Here is a 19,603-nt window from a genome sequence, read left to right on the forward strand (position 1 = left end):
AGTCTCTGATTTAAAATTGGAGGGTGAACTCTGTGTTTATTGAGAAGTAGATTTGGAAGATCAAGAAAACAGATGTGAAGGCTTTGTTGTTTCCAGTTGGCTCCAGTAAAATTCCTCCCAAAGATGATTAGGCAGTTGGCGGTATATCCAAAGGATTAGTTTTCCATGGACAACTTTATGAAAACAAAACTGATTTCCTCCCCGCTTCCAAGATGGGATGGAAAGTGGAAATTTCAGCAAGTTTCTTCACTCCTTTTCCCAGTCTCATTTTGCTAACTGCTAGCAATGTACATAATGAGTCACTAACCAAGGTAAAGATCCCAAGTCTCTGAAGACTTTTTGGCAGTTGCTACCCAAGAGGATGTAATAGAACTATAGCTTTCTAACATATTCCAGGCACCATCTTCTCTCATGTTTTTCAGGCATTTTTCAGTCATGTCTGACTCTTCCTAACTCCATTTGGAGTTTTCTTGGCAAACATACTGCAATAGTTTACCATTTCCTTCTCCAACTCATTTTAGAGATGAGGAAACTGAGGCAAACAGAGGTAAGTGACTTGCCCAGGGTTACACAGATAGTATCTGAGGTCACACTTCTTACCTCTAGACCTAATGCTCTTTCTATTGTGCCACCTAGCTACCTTCTGTTACCTAACTGTTCCTAATCCCCATCTTTGCCACTGGAAATTATACTGTATTATTTTGTATATACTTCTTATTTATTCATCTGTAGACATATTATGTTACCCTTGGTAGAATGGTTGAAGGCAGAGACTATTTTATTTTTCTCTTTATACCTCCCTACTAAGCTTATAGTAGGTTTTTAAGCAACATTTTAATATTAATTTATAAGCAAAGTCTCTGAGGAGGAAAGAAACCAAGGTCATATCCCAGAAAGGTCGGGAAATGGCATATGCCAAAGTACTAAACATTGAGTGCTTAAAGTTTGTTGCAGAAAACAGTCTGGCAGAAACCAGGTTTAGATCAATAGCTGTGCTATATTATAACTAAGTAAAAATGAATATTATGTGAATATTAAAGATCATAGCATAACAAAAATAGAAAACCATATAAAATATTTTTATTACTGAGTCTAGAAGGTAAATTCTTTTTTAAATTATATTTTATTTGATCATTTCCAAGCATTATTCATTAAAGACATAGATCATTTTCTTTTCCTCCCCTCCACCCCCCCCACCCCCCATAGCTGATGCGTAAATCCACTGGGCATTACATGTTTTCTTGATTTGAACCCATTGCTATGTTGATAATATTTGCATTAGAGTGTTCATTTAGAGTCTCTCCTCTGTCATGTCCCCTCAACTGCTGTAGTCAGGCAGTTGCTTTTCCTCTGTGTTTCTACTCCCATAGTTTATCCTTTGCTTATGAATAGTGTTTTTTTCTCCTAGATCCCTGCAGATTGTTCAGGGACATTACACCGCCACTAATGGAGAAGTCCATTATGTTCGATTATACCACAGTGTATTAGTCTCTGTGTACAATATTCTCCTGGTTCTGCTCCTCTCGCTCTGCATCACTTCCTGGAGGTTGTTCCAGTCTCCATGGAACTCCTCCACTTTATTATTCCTTTTAGCACAATAGTATTCCATCACCAACATATACCACAGTTTGTTCAGCCATTCCCCAATTGATGGGCATCCCCTCGTTTTCCAGTTTTTGGCCACCACAAAGAGCGCAGCTATGAATATTCCTGTACAAGTCTTTGTGTCCATTATCTCTTTGGGGTACAGACCCAGCAGTGCTATGGCTGGATCAAAGGGTAGATATTCTTTTGTCGCCCTTTGGGCATAGTTCCAAATTGCCTAGAAGGTAAATTCTTAACCAAATAAAGAATAGAGACCATGATGAAGAATAAAATAGATAATGGAACCACTTGATAATATAGCAAGTGTTTTTCATGCCTTAAAGCACCACAGAAATGATTTTTTTTTAATACTGGGAGATTTTTGTGTGTGTTCACTGGGGCTTTTGTTGAATAAAGATACTTAGTTTTCTCTCCTCTCACCACAATGTAAGATAAAGCAGTTTCCCCCCCCCCCGACCCCCATTCCTTTCTGTTTACTACTAAAAGTAAATAATTTTAAAAAAATAACAAACTTTTAAAAAGTCCTTTAAAAATAAAAAAAACATATTTATCTCTTCACTTCCTCCCCACCTATTAAAAAAGGAAAAAATGCCTATTATACTATGAAGTAATGCAAAGTATATTTCCACATTAGTCATGTTGTAAAGGAAAAAAAGAAAGAAAGAAAAACTCCAATATGCTCCCAGAGTATATCACTTTTCTATCTGGAGTTGAATAGCATCTTTTTCATCATCAATTTTTGGAATTATCAAGGATTAAATCAGAATTATTAAATTTTTCACAATTGGTTATAATTATAATATTGCTGTGCATTGTTCTCCTGGTTTTGCTCATTTCACTTTTCATCAGTTCATATAAACATTCCCAAATTTCTCTGAAGTCAGCCCCTCTTTATCATTTCTTATAACATATTACTTATTACATCAAATTCATGTAACATAACTTGTTTAGCTATCACCTAATTGATGAGCATCTTCTTATTTTCAATTTCATCAAAAATTTTAGTTATTATGTTATCTTTCCTTCCATGTCATTATCTGTTCAATTTCAAATGAAATAATATTTTTAAAAGCACTTAGCACAGTACCCAGCATATAATAGACACTATCTAAATACTTTCCTTCCCCTATCTATACACCATATGCCTTATCTTCCCTCCTGAATGATTGAAGGATATAAATATACAGTTCTATAAAGAGCTGTAAACTATTAACAACAATATAAAAGACTGGTTCAAATTTAAAATGATAAAAATAATACTAATAGAAATGCAAATAAAAAACAAACCAACCCTGAGATTTCATCTCTAGCAAAATTGGCAATGTTAAACAACAAAATCTGGAATGAATCATGTAACAGGAGTTACACAGAAACAGATACACAAATGTCTTGTTGGCAGAGCTGTGAAATGGTCCAACTAGTTTTAAAAGCATCCTGAAATTATGTAAATAAAATGAATCACATGTCTACCCCCTTTTAACCCAAAGATTCTTCTGCTAGTCATATATCCCAAGGAGATCAATGACCAAAAGAAAGGTCCCATGAAGACTGAAATATTTAATCATGCACTTTTTATAGTAGCAAAGAATTGTAAACAAAATAGATGCTCACTGATTGGGGAATAGCTAAACTAATTATAAAACATGAATGTAAAGGAATAGTACTATAGTATAAGAAATGGTGCTTAAAATTAATTCAGAGAAACATAATGTAAGGATGAGGACATGGAAGGATTTTTTAGAACCCTGACAGGAGGGCTGAAGCAGAATCTTTGTCAGTTGGAGAGAGCAAAAGATTCTGGGAAGGAAACTGACCTGGAAGAGTTCTGAGGAACTTCTGGGACTTTTGGAGCTGAATCCTTGACCTGAGAAGACCTATTTTCTGAGGTTGGGGTTTTCACAGAAAGCCACCTGGGAAAATCCTGTTCTTTCAAGTTTCATAGACATTTCTCTTCAATCAAGCATCTCCAACCACCTCTAATATGAGGAGAAGATATCTCAGACCCCAAAGGGGGCTGTAGATTCCTAGAAGGGAGCCCAGAGTTCTTGCCCTCTCTGTCTCCTTACCTCTGTATCTTAGCACTTGTCTTCCAGTTAAATCTTAGGCCAGTTAGATAATTATAAAGAATAGTAGTGGGATTATTAGCTGGGGACAGGTCAGAGAAACCTGAGGTTGGGATACCCTCGCTCCCCAAGCCAAGGACTGAAATAAGGAACTTTAGGGATACCTTACCCCACTTTCCATTACCCAATTACCTAAAGAATGCTTTATTAAATATGACAAGGAGTCAGATTCATAAAGCCTCCAAATATAGTTTGTTAAAGTTCATGAGTCAAGAATACCTGGGAATATTCTGAGCCAAGCCCCTCTGAGGTTAAGCCTCTGCTGGGGTTAGCCTGTAGATCCTCCCTGTGAGAGAGGTACTGGAGACATCCTCAGATTTAGCTGGCAAGGGAAATCCTGTCTTCAATTCCCCTCCAGCCATTTCCTCAGGGAACCCAGTGCTGTAACTGACAGTGCTGTAACTGACAACTGTCTCTCACAGGGTAGAGAGGGTAAAGGCAGTAACTAGATCCTCACAAGCTTGGACTCTCTCCCTCTCCTCCTGACCCGGTTCCAGAAGCTCTATTCTTGCTTCACTGATACACCACCTTAAATCAGTGGAGGGGAACCTTCATTTTTATATCTAGAATCTCCATTTTTACAATAAGAAGACTTATGTGAATTGAAGCAAAGTAAATTAAATAGATCCAGGGAAACAATAAACACAGTGCCTACACTATAAATGGAAAGAACAATAATGAAACAATTAAAACCGATATTTGATATAAAGATTTTTTTCTGGTTGATCACTTCCTTTTGCTTGTGAAATAGATAGGTAGGTAAAACATTTATTAAGCTTTTATTATATTCTAGGCACTGGATCCTTGCATTGCTGATGATAGTCGATCCATTCACAGTTGATCATCATACAGTCTTGCTGTTACTGTACACTAAAAGTCAGAAGTCTTAAATTCTGATTCCACTGTTAATATAATACTTTCTCCACTGCTTTCCATTTCCTCTTCAACAGGTAAAGAAAGTGGAGCCCAGTGAGACTGGGCGTCATACTTCAGACCAACCCTCTACTGAGAAGAGAACCAAGACCAACATACAGGTCTTGTATTTCCAGGAAAGTTTTTACAGTAGAAGAATAAATGCCTATAAATGCCTAATAACTGCTTGTTGGACTGACCCTCTCTCAGATAGTGATATCTAATCCATTTTATTTTCACATTTTCTTTCGTAAATCATCATCTTGTTCTATATATATTAACCATAAGTATTTTATTGCTATTATTATTACTATTAAAATTATTATTATTTTACCCAGATCTTTTACTTACTTAATGTAAGAGAACCTCCTAGTGCGGAAGAACTTAATTTACTAATCAGCAACAATCCTATAAATATTTAGTCTTAAAAAAAAACAAAAAACAAAAAAACCTTGCCTTCTGTTTTAGAATCGATAGTATTAGGTTCCAAAGCAGAACAGTAAGGGTTAGGCAGTTGAGGTTAAATGATTTTCCCAGGGTCACACAGATAAGAAGTGTATAAACTCAGGACTTCCCATCTCTGAGCATGGTCCTCTAACCACTTAGCCACCTAACTGTCCCTAAACATTTATTCTTAGAGACTTAGAAGTAATTTAGGTCAAATAAGTCAGAAGGTGGCTTGGGAAGGATCCTGGTCTTTCTTGATTCTTATTGAATATACCAGGCTACTTCTCACCATTTTTTACTCCAATAATAGTTGTAATAATGGAAAATTCTCCTTATTATCTGGATTTTGGGCTACTTCTAGAGAGAATATCTCTGGTTCAGAGATAAAAGACTCTTCCTTTGAAAGAATAGAATGTGCTCATCTAAGTGAATCTTAAATTGGATTTCCAAATTGACTAATTGTTCTACTTTGTGTTTCTTTCTCTATGCACAGATGACTAAACAGTGATCCTGAGATGGGTGTTCCTAGCTCTGACAGCAGATTGTAAGCTCTGAAGGTCAGGAGCTGTATTGTGAATGGTGACCAGCTTCCTATTACTACACCATTCCTTGGAGAAGAGGATGGCCACTAACATGAAAATAAACCATATGCTGGCTTGTCAGAAAAGATGACTCTTGACTTGTTCAGACAATACAGATCTAAGGTGAAGGTACAATGCTGAACAAGCAGTCTCATAAGACTCTTTGCTTCTTCCCAAGACTGTAAAATTTCTTGGGTTTAATCCATAAGCAAATAAAAATAGCATTTTAAGTATTTGTCAAAATGCCTTTATAAGTCTTCTGAGTTTTAAGCATTTTCTTGGAATGATGCAAATAAGTGGCTTCCTTCTAATGTGTCTTCTTTATACTCTGAGTACTTCTGTTGAGGGGACCCTATTAATCACTTTGGAGGAGATATGAACTATTCTTAACTTTCATTTAAGAGATGTTCCCTGAAATTCTTCTCTAGGGTAGGATGTAATAAAACCAGGAAATAATAATAATGTGGGCCTCTAGCTGGAACAATGGATAAAGTGCCAGGTCTGAAGTCAGCAAGATTCATCTTTCTGAGTTCAAACCTGGCTCAGTCTAGCTAGAAAGTTACTCAATTCTGTGTGCCTCAGTTTCTTCATCTAACAAATGAGCCAGAGAGGGAAATGGCAAACTAGTATCTTTGTTAAGAAAATTCTAGATGGGGTGAGATAGAGTTGGACATGATTGAAAACAACTAAACAGCAACATGGACTATTTTCATCTGTGACTGATTTTTTGTGAGACAGCTCAGTCATTTTAACAGGTCAGCCCATCATGTCTTTTCTCAAGCTTAGAGCTTTCACCTTGGTGAGGGCCAATCCTCTCTTATTCTCCCTCTGTTTTAGCCCTTCATCATATGTTATAAGTATAGGGTATTAACTACTAGGCTCTTTTGTGCCTCATAGAAACTAATATAAACAAATATCTTGTAAACAAGCGTCATCGTTGCCTGCTACAGGTATTCCTGTCCTGTCAATGTAGCCACAATAATTCTGGCTCAGATATCTTTTTATATTGCCAGATAAAATAAAGAACAGCTGCTGAAAAGAGGGTCTAAGGTGCACATTAGTTTGAAGATCATTCACTCTTAATGATATCTTCAACTCAGTTTAACAAACATATATGGAGCACCCAGTACATGCAGTAAATGCAAATGTACAAAGAGTGAACATGTGTATGTATGTGTGTGTGCATTATAATTGTTATGCATATGTAGAAGGAAAAATTATCTTAGATTTTAAAATGATTTTGAACTTAACAAACACCAATTAGATTAAACATTTCCATATACAAAGTAAAAGAGAAAAAGATTGTGTATGAAATGGTAAATCTGCATTATGAGCAGCTAGTTTTTCTTTTGAAGTACACAATAAATTTAGCAAGTTATTTTCAAAGGCACAAGTTTTCCATGTTTCCTACTGGCTCTCATTCTTTTCTGCACTTTTTTTTACTATTTCAAGGATCCTCTTTTCTTACTCTTCTTTTTGTTCACCCCATCACTACCCATTCTTCTCCTCACCTAATTTCCGACAAAAAAAGAAAGAAAGAAAGAAAGAAACCATTTTTGTCATATAGGCATAGTCAAGCAAAACAAATTTGTATAATGACCATCTGAAAACATGTCTCATTTTTCAACTTCAGTTCATCACCTTTCTGTCAGAAGTATATTTCAATCCAGGTGCTGGGTAGTGTGTTTGGAATGATAGTTGGCCATTTTTTTTTATCGGAGTTCTTCTCCAAGTCTTTCAAAGTGGTGTTCCTTTACAATGCCGTTGTTACTGCATATATAATTCACTGGATTCTTCACATTTCATTCTGCATCAATTGAGACTTTTTCCCAGGTCTGCCTAAATTTTACCTTCTCAAAGTTTCTTATGGAATCATAATATTCTATTAAATTCACATACCTTAATTGGTCCCAAACATTATCTAATTTATGGGCGTTCCTTTAGTTTTCAATTCTTTGCCATTAGAAAAGGAACAGCCACAAATATTTCCATAAATACAGTTTCTCTTTTTTCTTTGATATCTCTTTGATATAGTTCTAGTAGTGGTATTGCTGTGCCAAAGGATATGCGCAGCTTACTGACTTTTAGATATTGTTGGAGGTTGCTTTCCCAAATCACTAGACCAAATCATAGCTTCACTGGAGGTGTAGTAATGTGCCTGTCTTCACATGAACCTTCCAACAATTATCATTTTCCCTTTTTATACACTGAGAATCTGAGTGACATAAGAGAGAGAAGTTCCTACAAACATATAAAATGCCCAAATTAATATAATACCAAATAGAGATCTTAAATTGCTCTTAGGAAATGAAACTGATGATTGATGTAACTAACCAGAGGGGTAGTGAGGAAGGGTTTCTGCTTCTGCTTTGACATAATAAGCAAAGAGGGAATTCTACCAAACTCCTTTTATGACACAAACATGGTACTGATTCCAAAGCCAGGAAGATCAAAAACAGAGAAAGAAAATAATAGACCAATAACCCTAATGAATATAGATGCAAAAATCTTAAATAAGATACTAGCAAAAAGACTCCAGCAAGTGATCAGAAGGATCATTCACCATGATCAAGTAGGATTTATACCAGGGATGCAGGGCTGGTTCAATATTAGGAAAACCATCCACATAATTGACCACATCAACAAGCAAACCAACAAAAATCACATGATTATTTCAATAGACGCAGAAAAAGCCTTTGATAAAATACAACACCTATTCCTATTGAAAACACTAGAAAGCATAGGAATAGAAGGGTCATTCCTAAAAATAATAAACAGTATATATCTAAAACCATCAGCCAATATCATCATCAATGGGGATAAACTAAATGCATTCCCAATAATATCAGGAGTGAAATAAGGATGCCCATTATCACCTCTACTATTTGACATTGTACTAGAAACACTAGCAGTAGCAATTAGAGAAGAAAAAGAAATTGAAGGCATCAAAATAGGCAAGGAGGAGACCAAATTATCGCTCTTTGCAGATGACATGATGGTCTACTTAAAGAATCCTAGAGAATCAACTAAAAAGCTATTGGAAATAATCAACAACTTTATCAAAGTTGCAGGATACAAAATAAACCCACAAAAGTCATCAGCATTTCTATACATCTCCAACATAGTTCAGCAGCAAAAACTAGAAAGGGAAATCCCATTCAAAATCACGTTTAAGAAAATAAAATACATAGGAATCTATCTCCTGAGACAAACACAGGAACTATATGAACACAAATACAAAACACTCTCCACACAACTAAAACTAGACTTGAGCAATTGGAAAAACATTAACTGCTCATGGGTAGGACGAGCCAATATAGTAAAAATGACCATCCTACCCAAACTTATTTATCTATTTAGTGCCATACCCATAGAACTTCCAAAAAAATTTCTTTACTGATTTAGATAAAACCATAACAAAGTTCATTTGGAATAACAAAGGATCAAGGATATCCAGAGAAATAATGAAAAAAAATACAAAGGAAGGGGGCCTTGCAGTCCCAAATCTCAAACTATATTACAAAGCAGCAGTCATCAAAACAATTTGGTACTGGCTAAGAGACAGAAAGGAGGATCAGTGGAATAGACTTGGGGCAAATGACCTCATCAAGACAATATATGATAAACCCAAAGATCCCAGCTTTTGGGTCAAAAATCCACTATTCGATAAAAACTGCTGGGAAACTGGAAGACAGTGTGGGACAGATTAGGATTAGATCAAAACCTCATACCCTAAACCAAGATAAATTCAAAATAAGTGACTGACATGAACATAAAGAAGGAAACTTTAAGCAAATTACGTAAACACAGAATAGTATACATGTCAGACCTTTGGGAAGGGAAAGACTTTAAAACCAAGCAAGACATAGAAAGAGTCACAAAATGTAAAATAAATAATTTCGACTACATCAAATGAAAAAGCTTTTGTACAAACAAAACCAATATAACTAAAATCAGAAGGAAAGTAACAAATTGGGAAGCAATCTTCATAAAAACCTCTGACAAAGGTTTAATTACTCAAATTTACAAAGAGCTAAATCAATTGTACAAAAAATCAAGCCATTCTCCAATTGATAAATGGGCAAGAGACATGAACAGGCAGTTCTCAGATAAAGAAATCAAAACTATTAATAAGCACATGAAAAAGTGCTCTAAATCTCTTATAATCAGAGAGATGCAAATCAAAACAACTCTGAGGTATCACCTCACAGCTAGCAGATTGGCTAACATGGCAGCTATGGAAAGTAATAAATGCTGGAGGGGATGCGGCAAAGTATGGATATTAATTCATTACTGGTGGAGTTGTGAACTGATCCAACCATTCTGGAGGGCAATTTGGAGCTATGCCCAAAGGGCGATAAAAGACTGTTTGCCCTTTGATCCAGCCATAGCACTGCTGGGTTTGTACCCCAAAGAGATAATAAGGAAAAAGACTTGTACTAGAACATTCATAGCTGTGCTCTTTGTGGTGGCCAAAAATTAGAAAATGAGGGGATGCCCTTCAATTGGGGAATGGCTGAACAAATTGTGGTATATGTTGGTGATGGAATACTATTGTGCAAAAAGGAATAATAAAGTGGAGGAATTCCATGGAGACTGGAACAACCTCCAGGAAGTGATGCAGAGCGAAAGGAGCAGAACCAGGAAAACATTGTACACAGAGACTGATACACTGTGGTATAATCAAAGGTAATGGACTCCTCCACTAGGGACAATTCAATGTCTCTGAACAATCTGCAGGGATCTAAAAAAGACTATCCTCAAGCAGAGTATAAACTGTGGGAGTGAAAACAGAGATGAAAAGCAACTGCTTGAATACAGGGGCTGAGAGGAAATGACTGAGGAGAGACTCTAAATGAACAATCTAGTGCAAATACCAACAACATGGAAATGGGTTCGAACCAAGAACACATGTGAAACCCAGTGGAATTGTGCACTGGCTATGGGAGAAGTGGTGGGAGGGGTGCGGGGGGAGGAAAAGATAATGATCATTGTTTCCAATGAATAATGTTTGTAAATAACCAAATAAAATAATGTTTAAAAAGTAAAAAAAAACATAGAAAAACTTTATATGAACCATACAAAGTGATAAAGGCAGAACCAGAAAATAATATATAACTTCAACAATATAAATAGAAAGAACAGAACTTCCGGGTAAGTATGGTGGCATTCTAGACACAGGACACTTCCTCTTTTCAGCACCCACCGAAATAGACAATCTCAAAAGAACATAAAAACCATTTTCAGAAGAACAGAGGAACTCCACAGTAGGGCACAGCATTGAAGGTACATGGGGTTGGGGAATTTCCACACTATAAGAAGGTGAAAAAGCTCCCACCCAAACATGAGCCTATCTACCCTCCGCCACCCCACCTATGGGGACAGAGTCAGAACCAGAGCACACCAGAATCAGCAAGTGAGCAAGGGGTACATCTAGAGTGAGGAAGGGGCACCTCTAGGTCCTTGGGAGCTGAATAAGACCCCTGGGGACCTAACCCTGAGAGCAGTTACACCAGAAACCCCGGCTCTCTGGGGAGTACAGAACGTGATTGCTCTCATGAACAGCGGCGGCTGCGGAGATTCGAGAGCTTACCTCAGGCAAAAACCTTGCTCCTTTACTCCATAAACAGAGAACCTGCCCATCTCACTCAGATTTCTGATTAAAATGGGAAGGAAAAACCACCACAAGGATGGCTAATTGTGTCCAGGACCAACAAGCATCCTCCAAGAAAAACAGGAAGAATGCATTGACCCTGGAAAATTTTTATGGAGGGAAAACCCAGGCTGCAGAGAAAATAGAGGAAGAAATTCAAACAATATCAAAACTTTCCCCCCCAAAATGGAAATTGTCCACAAACTCTGGAAGAATTCAAATTGGAGCTTATCAAAAAGATCGAAGCCTTCTGGCAATAAATGTGGGAAATAATTCAAAGAGATAACAATAGTTTAATGGACAAGAATTTCCAATTGGAGAAATAGTTGGAAGCCACAAAAAGCAGGATAGACCAAACTTAAATGGAAAACCAGTCTTTAAAGACCAGAATTGGGCAACTGGAAGACAATGGTCTTGCAAAACAACAAGAATTAATAATGCAAAGTCAAAAGAATGACAAAATAGAAGAAAACAGAATATCTCACTGACAAGACAGATCAGGAAAACAGAGGAAGGAGAGACAATTTGAGAATCATTGGTCTATCTAAAAAACCAGAAATAAACAGAAATCTTTACATCATAATATAAGAAATCATTCAAGAAACCTGCCCTGATGTTCTTGAAAAAGGGGACAAAATTGACATGGAAAGAGTTGATAGAACACCCTCTACACTAAATCCCCAAAGGACAACTCCCAGGAATGAAATTGCCAAATTCCAGAGCTTTCAAGCTAAGGAGAAAATTCTACAAGAAGCCAAAAAGAGACAATTCGGATACCAAGGATCACCAATCAGGATCACACAAGACCTGGCAGCTTCCACACCAAAGAACCACAAAGCCTGGAACAAGATATTCAGAAAGGCAAGATAATTGGGTCTTCAACCAAGAATCACCTATCCATCAAAACTGACTATATACTTCCAGGGGAATGTATGTATATTCAACAAAACAGAAGATTTCCAAGTATTTGTAAAGAAAAGACCAGATCTAAGTGGAAAGTTTGATGTCCAAACACAAAGATCAAGAGAAACATGAAAAGGTAAATATGAAAGAGAGGGAAAAGGAGAAAAAAAATTTTTTATTTAAACTCTCTTCTTTAAGGGCTACAATTAGCTCAAATTATATATATTAACATATGAGGAAATGTTATTTGTAACTCTCAAAAATTGTATTCATTATTATAGTAATTAGAAGAATCACTCATAGGAAAAGATTGGGGCATTAAGGGCTATAAGATGAAATCCAAAAAAAAAAAAAAAAAAGAAAAAGGGTTGGGAGGGGAATCAAATAGGGTACCAAGAGATAGTTGAAGAAACAAAATAAATAGGATAATCTTTATCACACAAAGATACACATGGATGGGAAGAATACCCTTATAAGAAGGAGAAGAAGAGAGTGCTAATAGGTAATACCTAAATCTTACTCTCAGTTAAATCAACTCTGAGAGGGAAGAGCATCTAGATCCATTGGGATCTTGAATTCTATCTTATCTTACAGGGTAAGGGAGAAGGGGAAACTAAGGGGGAGAGGGAGTAAGGAGTACAAAAAGGGAGGGAAGGAGAGGGGGGAGGGAACTTAACAGACCCTAAACAAAACAAGAAAGGAACAAAAAGGGAGGGACCAGAATGGGAAGCATATCAATGGAGGGGATTAGGGGGATTGATTCAAAGTAAACCATTGGTCTAAAAAGATATAGCAAAAGAAGAAAGGGCAGAACTAGGAGAGGATATCAAAATGCTAGGGAATTCACAAGTGACAATCATAACTTTGAAAGTGATTGGGATAAACTCACCCATAGTTTTGTAAATGAATAAGAGAATGGATTAGAATTCAAAATCCTACCATATGCTGTTTACAAGAAACACACCTGAAGCGGGTAGATACTCACAAAGTCAGAATTAAAGATTGGAGCAAGTCCTATTGGGCCTCAACTGATAGAAAGAAGGCAAGACTTAACATCATGATATCTGACAAAGCCAACATAAAAATAGACCTGATTAAAAGGGATAGGGAAGGTAAATGCATCCTGATAAAAGGGAGTATAGACAATGAGGAAATATCACTAATCAACATGTATGCACCAAATGGTGTAGGCACCAAAATTTCTAATGGATAAACTAGTAGAATTGAAGGAGGAAATAGATAGTAAAACTATACTAGTGGGAGACCTGAACCTACCTCTATCAAATTTAGATACATCAAATAAAAAAATAAATTAGAAAGAGGTAAAAGAGGTGAATGAAATCTTAGAAAAATTAGAGTTAATATTTATATGGAGAAAAATAAATAGGGACAAAAAAGGAATATACCTTCTTTTCAGCAGCAAATGGTACATTCACAAAGATTGACCATATACTATATGGTCATAAAATCATGGCATAAAAATGCAGAAAAGCAGAAATAATAAATGCAACCTTTTCAGATCATAAGGTAATAAAAATAATGATCAGTAAGGGTACTTGGAGAGCCAAAATCAAAAATTAATTGGAAATTAAATAATATGATTCTCCAAAAATCAGTTAGAGAACAAATCAAAGAAACAAATAATAATTTCATTGAAGAAAATAACAATGATGAGACATCCTTTCAAACATTATGGGATGCAGCCAAAACAGTACTCAGGGGAAAATTTATATCCTTGAGTTCATATATTAACAAATTTGGAAGGGCAGAAGTCATTGAATTGGACATGCAAATCAAAAAACTTGAAAGCAAACAAATTAAAAAACCCCAGAAGAAAACCAAATCAGAGATTCTAAAAATTAAGGGAGAAATTAATTAAATCAAAAGTGATAGAGCTATTGAACTAATAAATAAGAATAGAAGCTGGTATTTTGAAAAAACAAACTAAATAGAAAAAGTACTGGTCAATCTAATTAAAAAAAGGAAAGAAGAAAACCAAATTAACAGTATCATAGAAGAAAAGGGAGAACTCACCTCCAATGAAGAGGAAATTGGCAATTATTAAAAACTTTTTTGCCCCAATATATGGCAATAAATATGCAAATCTAGGTGATATGGATGAATATTTACAAAGATATAAATTGCCTAGATTAACAGAAGAAGAAATAGAATTCTTAAATAATCCCATATCAGAAAAAGATATTGAACAGACCATCAAAGAACTCCCTAAGAAAAAATCCCCAGGGCCTGATGGACTCACAAGTGAATTCTATCAAACATTCAAAAAACAGCTAATCCTAATACTATAAAAACTATTTGACATAATAAGCAAAGAGGGAGTTCTACCAAATTCCTTTTATGACAAAAATATGGTACTGATTTCAAAGCCAGGTAGGTCAAAAATGGAGAAAGAAAACTACAAACCAATCTGCTTAATGAATGTAGATGCAAAAATCTTAAATAGAATACTAGCAAAAAGACTCCAGCAAATTATCACGAGGGTTATTCACTATGATCAGGTGGGATTTATTCCAGGAATAAAAGGATGGTTCAATATTAGGAAAACCATCCACATAATTCACCATATCAACAAGCAAAACAACAAAAATCACATGAGTATCTCAATAGACACTGAATAAGCCTTTGAAAAAATACAACACTTATTTCTATTGACACTAGAAAGTATAGGAATAGAAGGATCTTTCCTAAAAATAATAAAACAGCATCTATCTAAAAACATCAGCCAACATCAACTGCAATGGGGATAAACTAGATATATTCCCAATAAGATCAGGAGTGAAACAAGGAGGTCCATTATCACCTCTATTATTTAACATTGTACATGATACACTAGCAATAGAAATTAGAGAAGAAAAAGAAATTGAAGGTATTAAAATTGGCAATGAAGAGACCAAGCTATCACTCTTTGCAGATGACATGATGGTCTAGTTAAAGAACCCCAGGGAATCAACCAAAAAGATAATCTAAACAATCAACAACTTTAGCAAAGTTGCAGGATACAAAATAAACCCACATAAGTCATCAGCATTTCTATGTATCTCCAACACATCTCAGCATCAGGAATTAGAAAGAGAAATTACATTCAAAATCACCTTAGACAATATAAAATACTTAGGAATCTATCTGCTGAGACAAATACAGGAACTATATGAACACAAATACAAAACACTCTCCACACAACTAAAACTAGATCTGAGCAATTGGAAAAACATTAACTGCTCATGGGTAGGATGAGCTAACATAATAAAAATGACCATCTTACCCAAACTTTTCTATTTATTTAGTGCCATACCCATTGAACTTCCAAAAAACAAAGTTCATTTGGAAGAACATAAGACCAAGGATATCCATGGAAATAATGAAAAAAAAATACAAGGGAAGGTGGCCCTGCGGTCCCAGATCTCAAACTATATTATAAAGCAGTTGTGATCAAAACAATTTGCTACTGGTTAAGAGACAGAAAGGAGGATCAATGGAATAGACTTGGGGTAAGTGACCTTAGCAAAACAGTCTATGACAAGCCCAAAGTCCCAGTTTTGGGGGCAAAAATCCACTATTCAAAAAAAATGCTAGAAAAATTGGAGGACAGTGTGGGAGAGATTAGGTTTGGATCAACACCTCACACCCTACACCAAGAATGGGTGTACTCAGAATGGGTGAATTACTTGAACATAAAGAAGGAAACTATAAGTAAATTAGGTGAACGCAGAATAGTATGCATGTCAGACCTGTGGGAAGGGAAAGGCTTTAAAACCAAACAAGATATATAAAGATTCACAAAATGAAAAATAAACAATTTTGATTACATCAAATTAAAAAGGTTTTGTAAAAACAAAACCAATGAAACCAAAATGAGAAGGGAAGCAACAAATTGGGAAACAATTTTCATAAGAAAAACCTCTGACAAAAGTCTAATTACTGAAATCTATAAAGAGCTAAATCAATTGTACAAAAAATCAAGCCATTCTCCAATTGATAAATGGGCAAGGGACATGAACAGGTAGTTTTCAGCCAAAGAAATCAAAACTATTAATAAGCACATGAAAAAGTGCTCTAAATCTCTTATAATCAGAGAGATACAAATCAAAATGACTCTGGGGTATCACCTCACACCTAGCAGATTGGCTAACATAACAGCAAAGGAAAGTGATGAATGCTGGAGGGGATGTGGCAAAGTGGGGACACTAATTCATTGCTGGTGGAGTTGTGAATTGATCCAACCATTCTGGAGGGCAATTTGGAACTGTGCCCAAAGGGCACTAAAAGACTGTCTGCCCTTTGATCCAGCCATAGCACTGCTGGGTTTGTACCTCAAAGAGATAATAAGGAAAAAGACTTGTACAAGAATATTCATAGCTGCGCTCTTTGTGGTGGCCAAAAATTGGAAAATGAGGGGATGCCTTTCAATTGGGGAATGGCTGAACAAATTGTGGTATCTGTTGGTGATGGAATACTATTGTGCTCAGAGGAATAATAAAGTGGAGGAATTCCATGGAGACTGGAACAACTGCTAGGAATGGATGCAGAGTGAGAGGAGCAGAAACAGGAGAACAATGTACACAGAGACTGTACACTGTGGTACAATCGAATGTAATGGACTTCTCCATTAGTGGTAATGCAGCGATCCTGAACAACCCGGAAGGATATACACCATCCACATTCAGAGGAAAACCTGTGGGAATAAAAACACCAAAGAAAAACAACTGCTTAATAACATGGGTTGAAGGGGATATGATTGGGGATGTAGACTCTAAATGATCAATCACTCTAGTGCAAATACCAACAACATTGAAATGGGTTTTGATCAAGGACACATGCAATACTCAGTGGAATTGGGCATTGTCTATGAGAGGTGTGGGGGGAGGGGAGGGAGGATTAGAAAATGATTTTTGTAACCAAGGAATAATGTTTGAAATTGACCAAATAAAAAAAATAATGCCAAAAATAAGATCCCTTTCTCTTCAAAACAAACAAACAAACAAACAAATAAATAGAAAGAACAATTGAAATGGAAAAATTATAATGGTCAAACTTGGTCCCCCAAAAGAGATATAAAAGCTAACATTTATATTATGCTTAGTGTGTGCCTGGCACTATACTAAAAGCTTTTCAGTTTTTATCTTGTTTGACCCTAACAGATAAGTGCTATTATTATCCACATTTTACAGATGAGGAAATTAAAGCATAAAAGTTACGTAGCTAATGAGCAGATCTTCCTGATTTCAGTGCTATCTATCACTCCTTTGTAGAAATTTGTGTGTGAAATAATGCACATAATGTCATATTTCTTGTTATATATTGGTTAGTTTTGCAGAACTTTTTTTCTTTAGTCTATTTAAAATTTTTATTAGAAAAATGGATGGTTCTTTGGGGTGGGAGAAAACTAGAAAGTGATACAGTAGAAAATCATTTTAATTACCAGAAAAAGAATGAATTGGCGGTGTTTAGCCTGAGGAAGAGAAGATTTAGGAGGAAAAAGAAAGCTGAATGGTGGTATTTGGAAGTGACTTGTCACTGTGTGACAAGATCACACAGATAGCAAGTCAAGTAAGGCAAGAAATATTTATGGAGTGCTTACTGTGTTTTAGGTACTGTGCTAAGCTCTAGGAATATAAGTGTAAACTGGAAAAAGATAATCCCTCTCCTAAAAGAGATTATATTCTAATGGAGGGATTCAATGCATTAAAAAAAAGTTAGAAGTGGCAGTGGAGGTGGGGGAAGAGATGAAGGTACCCTGCACAGGATCATGATAGAGGAAATCCCAGAATCAGAAGTTTAGCCTGTATTGGAACCAAGGCATGGTTGGAAGGAACCAACCAGCCAATGGGAGAGAACACAAAAGATGGAGGTATTTCCAGTGTAATAAGTAGTGCAAGAATGGAGTGAGCTTCTAGCATAAAGAGATGGAAAGTTCTATAGATATGAGTGAGGAATACAGCCTGGAGAAGAATAATTAACTGGCAAAGGAAGAATTGGGACTTAAGTCTCCTAATTCCAAAGGCAGTCTATTTCTCTATGATCTAAGCCAGTGTTTCTCAAATGATGCTGCAAGGAATCCTGAATCACACCAAGTTATGTCACTGTTAACAGGAATTAAAAATAATAAAAGGATTTTAATGCAAAGGTTATTCCAAAGTTTGTTATAAACTTAGTATAAATGTTAGAAAGATTCTACCATTGTGGAAAAGTTGGAGAACCATTTATTTAAAGTAAGTGAGGGCTGAATAATTATTAAATACTTAGTCCCATTTGTCTCTTGTTTTTTCCCAATAAATTATCTATATAACATCATTTATTGGTAGAACCATTGCCCCTTGCAAACTATAGGTACAAGTTTAGAGAGGAAATGGCAAAAATACCTCCAGTTCTGGATGCCACATTCTATGAAAGACATTGCTAATCTGGAGAGTGTTCTGAGTAAGGTATCCAGTATGATGAGGGGCCAATGAGACCATGCCATATGAGAGTCCTTTGAAGAAACTGGGAATATTCAACTTGGAGAACAGGCTTGGAGAAGGACATGATAGGCATCTAAAGAGTATCATGTCAAAGTGGGATTAGTCTTGGTCTTCCTGACCTCAAAAGGTACAACTAGAAGCAGAGAATGGGACTTTAAAAGACCAATGTGTACTTGATAAAGGAGAAACTTCTTACCAATCAGAGCTACCTAACATGTAAATGGGCTGCTCTGGGAGAGAGGGGTTCCTCCTAGCTAGAGATACTTAAGAAGAGGCTGAGAAACCATTATTTAGGAATGACATGAAGAAAATTCTTGGTCAATTACCAAAGTGTTTCTTAGGTTCCTTCCAATTCTTATATTTTTCCTAAGGAGTGAATCTAAAACTATCAGATTTTTTTTCTCAGATAATGAAGCAGAAAATGAAATGACACATATAAAAACATAAGAGTTTCCTCATTGTGGTAACTGGGAAGTCAAGAGTGACTTCTCTCAGTATGGCTGCCTTCAACCCACCCAACTTGATCAGGATGAAGGATATAAAGCTATTTCATAGATATTAACCCTCTAGCTTATTTGGCTGTGCTGTACTTTTCTTAAGAGAAATGATAAATGTATAAATGGAAAGTGTGGCTTAGGGAATATTTCTGGGCAGATTGGGTGAGTATAGAGTATGCTGCCAAGAAAGATGACTGTTCTGTGGGTAAAAAGTGGGCTTCATTCACTAAACAAACTTTTGGCTAGTGATATCAATCTCATAGCATTATAAGACTGAGAAATAGTCTTAAGTGGGAAGGGGAAAAGGATGGAGAAACAGTTATAGGAACTTATTTTAATATTATATAAATGCTAAGTATCTAGCACACGGGATTTTTTATCTGTTTTCAGGAACAGAAGAGTT

This window comes from Monodelphis domestica, chromosome 2, assembly GCF_027887165.1.
Source record: "Monodelphis domestica isolate mMonDom1 chromosome 2, mMonDom1.pri, whole genome shotgun sequence".
Lineage (NCBI taxonomy): Eukaryota > Metazoa > Chordata > Mammalia > Didelphimorphia > Didelphidae > Monodelphis > Monodelphis domestica.